This window comes from Pinus tabuliformis, chromosome J (assembly GCF_031772625.1).
Source record: "Pinus tabuliformis cultivar Carrire ecotype Pingquan chromosome J, CPIR1, whole genome shotgun sequence".
Taxonomy (NCBI): domain Eukaryota; kingdom Viridiplantae; phylum Streptophyta; class Pinopsida; order Pinales; family Pinaceae; genus Pinus; species Pinus tabuliformis.
The window spans coordinates 53,902,843-53,910,286 of NC_142295.1; the positions used below are offsets into that span (position 1 = coordinate 53,902,843).

The following is a 7,444-nucleotide window of genomic DNA, read 5'->3' on the forward strand; positions in this document are numbered from 1 at the left end:
AGGTTTACTAGGCATTTAATTTATATAGTTACACTAGTTATAGTAGTAGTGGCAATTTGATATTTATTTATAAAAATTATTTACAAATTAAAAATTTCCATAAATAAATTTCCATAAATAAATAAATAAATATTTATATATATAATAAAAATAAAAATAAAAAAAATAAAATTAATCAATTTTAACCTTATGAAATATATAATAAAATGGAAAATAAATGATTTCCATTTGGCTTAATATCAACATTAAGCATAAAATATACACATCCAACAATATTATATTTATCCCTTCTATGATTCGAAAAAGATAATAAATCCACGCTGAAAATTGTGGTTCCTACACAGTGCACCCTCCTCTTCGTTTCAATTGGTGTAATAGCAAATGCATGACACCATTGCGGTAGGGGTTAACGACGGTCAGTCGTTAAATGTATTGTAAGGACAAGAATAAGCCAATTATTTCTAGTGATAAGTCGGCGACTTGGCGGACACGAAATATTTTGGAGTTCCATCATGCTAAAGTTGTAAAACCCTGCGCATTTCAGACATTGCACAAAACCCTTGTATTTGAATTTCCATGGCGATTCTGGTTCGACTCAATTCGTTTTTCCAGGCTGTTCTGCTTCTCATAATATCCTTGATCTTCCTCCGACTGGTTCTCTGGAGGATCTGGCGCTGCAAGAACCTGCCCCCAGGCCCCCTGACATGGCTGATTGTAGGGAACCTCCTCCAGATCGGATTTGCGAGAGGTGCCTTCCACGGCTCAGTGAAGAAATTCCATGAGAGATACGGCACAATATTCACTGTGTGGGTCGGTCCCCGCCCTCTGCTGATGATCGCCAGCCGCGAGCTTGCCCACGAGGCGCTCATACAGAAGGGCTCCCTCTTCTCTGACCGCCCGCCTACCCGCGAGATGCAGAAAATCTTCACCAGCAACCAGCACAGCATCAGTTCGGCCCCATATGGGCTGTTGTGGCAGAGCCTTCGCAGGAATTTGGTTAGCGAAGCCCTGAGCTCTTCAGCGATGAAGGCCTTTGGGGAGGTGAGGGAATGGGGCATCGGCCGCCTGGTGGAAAACCTGAAAAACGAAGCGGCTCGTAACGGGGGAGTGGTTAGCGTGGTGGAGCATTTTCGACACGCGGTCTTCTGTATCCTCCTGTGGATGTGCTTCGACAGCAAACCAGACGAGGAGACGATGATATCCATGCAGGACGTCACGCAAGAGGTCCTCCTCAACGGCGGATGTCACGCCCCTACACCTGCGGTAGCCTTCCAACCGCTTATAGCGAGGTGCGGCACCACCGAACACTTTCTTTTCACCAATACTAATGTTCGTGGACTACGCCTATTTCACTTTTTCCTTAGTTTGTGTTTCACAACCAAGCAATATTATCTTTATCCTTTATACTAATGAACACCCATACTCATTCATTATCATCAGCAATTATAAAAGAGAACAACAATTGCACAGTATAAAGGGAGGGGCAACTCCCTGTAATATGAGTCTGCCCGATAATATATTAAGAACATCAATTTACAATATACAAGTATGTCTTGGCAAGACCAAGTCTCATACTTACCCAATTTTTACAATCAAAGGCAACCCTGCCTTTTACAACCTTGTGCACACCTTGCACGATGGGTGGGTGCTCACCCGAGCCACCAAGACACCCACGCCAAGTTCGGCACAAATCTGCACTCTAGAACAATCCCGGGCACACCTTGCCCAACCTTCGACTAATTCCAAGAACACTGACCAAGCGTACAACCTCCTATGAGAAGAGCGCATGAGCTATGCGCATTCCTTCTCTTTTCTGCGCACTTGTCTCCTTCTTGAATCCTTGCGAAGATGCCTTGTTCGAATGATCGCCAAATGAAGCTCCAACGCTCCAAATATATATGTGTCATAGTGTGTGGGTGGGCTGCCCAGCCGACCGCCCACACACCCCTCATACGCACCCGTTCAACGCCTTTACATGTCAGCCTTGCCCTTCCTCATAGGTCGGCCAACCCCCAGCACAAGGCGCTCCCATCGTGGGTATAAACCATCGCATTTTTCCAAGTGTCGTAAATCTGTCGTTTACACTTTCGTCGCAAGCAGCTCGCCATTTCGTCGCATTGTTGTGCAGTGCACGCCCGCCCGTGCACCGCGCACCCGCCCGCGAGCTCGCGCGCCCGTCGTGCAGCCCGACTCGCCGGTCACCCGCACCCGCGCCCGTCGTGCACGCCGACTCGCCCAACGCCCAACCGCGCCCGCGCCCGAGGACCTTACATCCTCCTCCACCTAAAATCGTTGTCGTCCTCGACAACATACCATCCCGGTAGCCATCCACCAAGATCATCACTATCCATGATGTCAACTCCTCCACATAAGGCAAACATCCCTGCAACATATGTAGAACTCCATCTCCATCATGTCTCCAACTTAGTGACCAACTGCCACCAAGTACTCCATACCAAGGTATACACCTCAACGGTATGTCCTCCATCAGATATCATCTCGATCCATGATCATCGACCCCTCTGTCACAATCTCCACTGCAACATCTTGTGTCGACCCCATCATGTGTCACTCCTCCATGTAGTCTCTCATCAGATGCCAACACATTTGTATCATGTGTTACCATGTCTCGACTAATGCCAACATATCTCTGCACATTGGTACCCCTCATGACTCGAACTAGTCGGGTGATCAGTCCAACCATACGCCCAAACCATAAGAATGCACATCCTTATGCCACCACAAGTCTCTCCCTGACTTCTGCTACATCTCGGACTCATCAAGAATCTATCAATCTCCATGCTCAGGTCCATGGAAACTCCATCCCATCTGCAACATGCTCCATATACCCTAATGTTCATGACTCTAGCTGTCCATGATGTCCAACCCATGTAGACTTCATCCCAACCTCTGGCCATCTGCATCCAAGTCTGCAATCTGTCATAAAGAAGCCTTCTCCCAAGGCCCCTTGCAAAGTTGGTGTGGTTCCTCCCTACCAAGGCCTCCACACCAACCTATCTCCAAGGTTGTCTATAGAGAAAGGAGGGCCAGGAAGTTTCCTCCCTGACTCTCATCCACCCATGTGTCAGATTGATGTTGTGTCCTCAAGTATCTATGCATAGCCTCAATCTCCTCACATGTACATCCAAGCTCTCCTAGCTTGTCCTTTGTCAACTGAAAGTCATATATGCCCATAGCATACCTACAAAAGTCCACTATCCCAGCAGGATCTCTACCTCCATAATCCTCATCAACCACTGCCTCTGAAGTAGTACTCGGACTCCCTTCATTTGCAACTCCATTGTGAAGATCATCAGTAGAAGATGCTCCCATCAAGTGTCTCCATGTTCGTGAGGTTGTCTTCTCACTTCCTTCATTCTTCTTTCCAGCTCTTGCAACGAAGTCAACCAACTTCCTTTCCTTCGTTGTTTGAGTCACACTCCCAAGTCCTCTTTGCTCCACATCCTCATGCTTCACATTCGGGTCTTTGGGATACAAAGTCATAGAAGCCATCCTTGGTCTATACCCCAAGCAACTTCTTCTATTCATCGGTACCATCATGGTCTTCCCTTCAGCTGTGATCAAGAGGATGTCTCGGTCCACCATTGGTATGGCTTGTGCAAGCTCCATAAAGTCCAGCCCCAACACCATAGAATGATCATTCATGTCCACAACCCTCAAGTCCAACTTTCCAAACCACGATACTACTTTCACCTGAGTGTCCTTCAACACAACATCAACAGCTCTAATGGTAGAGTTGACTGCTTTGAAAGCACTCCATTCTCTCTCCATCTTTGCTTTCTTCCCAAAAGACTTTGCTGCCTTCCTGCTTAAGAAGCTATGAGTAGCCCCCGTATCCACCAAAGCTGCAAATCTCTTGCCCTTCACGGTTACCTGCACAGAACTTAGTTTCAAGGAATCACCTCCCTCTGTTGGATTTGTCTTGTGCCTTACATCAGCAACCTTCTTCAAGAATTCGGCCTCAGAAGTGTCATTTTGTTCATGCTCCACCTTGGCATTCCTCCTAAGGTACTTCACCTCCCTGCTTGGCTCTTCTAAGCAACTCGATCCTGGTCTAGCTTGACTTCCTTCAAGCTTGTCCTCCATCGCATCCTGCTTAAGTGCACCAACCAAGTGTCCACTGACCAAGTTCATAGAAATAAACTTCCGAATGTCCTCTGGATGATCTCGGTAGTGAGTTCCCAACTTGTCAATGTAGTCGAGCTCCTCTTGCTCAATCACAATGATCTTCTTACCAAGAAGCTTCTTCTTTATCTCTTCCTCAACTTGCTTGATTTCGGCTTCCACCCTGGCACTTTCCTTCCTCAACCGGGCTCTTTCATCAAAGAGCTCTTGAAGATCAAGACCACTCTGTTGGATCTCCTCATCAAGTTCCTTGAGTTCAACATCTGTCGTACTTTCGCATTGGCTCTTGAGTTCTTCAAGTTCCCTCCTTAGTTCCGAACAGCTCTCCCGAATCTTCATGTTCTCAGCCTTCATCGAAACCCAGTCAGAACTCCATCGACTCATCTGTTCCAACACTTTGTACCGGAAAGCTTCAACTGCACTATGGCTAGATTCACCTATCGTAGGTTCATCTACCATCTCTGCTTTTTCAGCCTTCTCCATGTTCACCAAGTCACCTGCAACCCTGAACCAGCCCTTGTTCCACTTGTATGTGAAACAACTTCCTTCACCTGCAAGTACTTGTCACGAGAAACCCTGCTCAACAGCTCCAAACCGAAGATCTGATACCACCTGTCATGCCCCTACACCTGCGATAGTCTTCCAACCGCTTATAGTGAGGTGCGACACCACCGAACACTTTCTTTTCACCAATACTAATGTTCGTGGACTATGCCTATTTCACTTTTTCCTTACTTAGTTTGTGTTTCGCAACCAAGCAATATTATCTTTATCCTTTATACTAATGAACACCCATACTCATTCATTATCATCGGAAATTATAAAAGAGAACAACAATTGCATGGTATAAAGGGAGGGGCAACTCCCTGTAATATGAGTCTGCCCGATAATATATTAAGAACATCAATTTACAATATACAAGTATGTCTTGGCAAGACCAAGTCTCATACTTAGCCAATTTTTACAATCAAAGGCAACCCTCCCTTTTACAACCTTGTGCACACCTTGCACGATGGGCGGGTGCTCACCCGAGCCACCAAGACACCCACACCAAGTCTGGCACAAATCTGCACTCTAGAACAATCCCGGGCACACCTTGCCCAACCTTCGACTAATTCCAAGAACACTGACCAAGCGTACAACCTCCTATGAGAAGAGCGCATGAGCTATGCACATTCCTTCTCTTTTCTGCGCACTTGTCTCCTTCTTGAATCCTTGCGAAGATGCCTTGTTCGAATGATCGCCAAATGAAGCTCCAACGCTCCAAATATATATGTGTCATAGTGTGTGGGTGGGCTGCCCAGCCGAACGCCCACACACCCCTCATATGCACCCATTCAACGCCTTTACACGTCGGCCTCGCCCTTCCTCATAGGTCGGCCAACCCCCATCGCAAGGCGCTCCCATCGTTGGTATAAACCATCGCATTTTTCCAAGTGTCGTAAATCTGTCGTTTACACTTTCGTCGCAAGTAGCTTGCTGTTTCGTCGCATTGTTGTGCAGTGCGCGCCCGCCCGTGCACCGTGCGACCGCGTGGCCATCGTGCAGCCCGACTCGCCGGTCACCCGCACCCGCGCCCGTCGTGCAGCCCGACTCGCCGGTCACCCGCACCCGTGCCCGTCGTGCACGCCGACTCGCCCGGCACCCAACCACGCCCACGCCCGAGGACCTTACAGCAGAGGCCTGGATGAAGACTTACCCATTCTGGGGTTCTTCGACCGGCGGCGATGGGCGCGGAAGGAGGAAATCTGTCGTAGGCAACAAAAAACCATGCTCGCCCTCATAAACCAGCGCCGTGATGCACCCCTCCAGCCGGTGGTGCATACGTGGACACGCTGTTCAATCTGAGAGTGGATGGCGGCCGCAGCCTCAATGACGACGAGCTCGTTACTCTCTCCTTTGAATTCATCACCGGCGGCACGGACACGACCACGACGTCTCTGCAATCGTTGATGGCGAATCTGGTGATCCGTCAAGACATACAGACGAGATTATATGATGAGATCGCCAGCGTCACTGGCAAGGGGAAACTGGCGGAGGAAAATGACTTGCAGCGGATGCCTTATCTCGATGCCGTGGTGAAGGAAACCCTGAGACGGCACCCTGCCGCGCACTTTGTCCTCAGCCACACCGTCACCCGACCCTGCGAACTTGCTGGATACAAGGTCCCCGCTTACGCATCCATCAATTTCTATGTGGTGGGCATAGGGATGGATCCCACAGTATGGCCGAGCCCGTCGGAATTCAATCCAGAGCGGTTTGTTGATGAAGGCGTGGAAGTGGATTTGACAGGGACGAAGGAGATAAAGATGATGCCATTTGGCGTAGGGCGGAGGGTTTGTCCCGGTTTAGGGATGGCTATGCTCCATTTAAATATCATCGTTGCCCGACTTGTTCAGGAATTCACGTGGGAATGAAAGTCAGGGGAGACGGTTGATCTGTCCGAGACGCAGGAATTCACTACGGTTATGAAATACCCTCTGCAGGCCGTCATAAAGGAGAGGGAGAGGATCCATAATTGACTAGCGAGGGATTAACAGGTTCGATCCTTAATGCATTCTCCAGAATGTCACAAACAATTGCCCTCGCGGTAGTTAATGTGTTAAATAAATAAATATATTAAACTGAATTAAAATGGTCTGCTTTATATAGATCTTTCCATGTATTTGTCCCCTTTAATATCTAATATTATTGAAACTTTATAGGTATATTATTTTAAGTTTGGTGGATGATTTCTATTGATGGTTAATTTTTTTTTAATATAAAGAAAAAGCTTTTGTATTAAAAAAAATAAAATAGAGAGTACACGTGTGATGTTCCTTGATTATAGTTTTTTAAGTATACATTGTTTGTGATGATGGTGGTGGTGGTGGTTAACGTCCACTGAGACCAAATTGGTCTATTAGACCTATAATTTTCTTAGTTCTTAATTGTTTGGCTTCTCGTCTTTTTTGGCGACATTGGTGTTGTAGCTTTCTTTTTTTTCTCTACAGTCTTCCAACTTCCTTTATCTTGCATCTCTTTCATCTCTTCTTGTTCTTGGGACATTGGTGTCTTAGCTTCACCATCTGTTGTGTTCGTCCTTTTGAAGATATCGGATTTTTTGCTATTGGATGGGGCTTTCCCCCTGCTTGTCTTAATAGTTGTTTCTTTCGTGCCCGATTTCTTGTGATTCAAATTTTTTTGGAGAGTATTCTTCCTTGATGACAGTGTAATGTTCTTTTTGTGCTCCTTCCCACCATGTAGATTTGTGGTGATTCTTTCTAGCAGAATTTTTCTGGGAGGCTTTTGGGCAATT

At 47.0% G+C, this 7,444-nt stretch overlaps 1 pseudogene; it reads left to right on the top strand.

Annotated features, from left to right (window-relative positions):
• The first annotated feature begins 490 nt into the window (after positions 1–490).
• On the top strand, positions 491–6,856 carry LOC149225461 (cytochrome P450 77A1-like; annotated as a pseudogene).
• Positions 6,857–7,444: the final 588 nt, after the last annotated feature.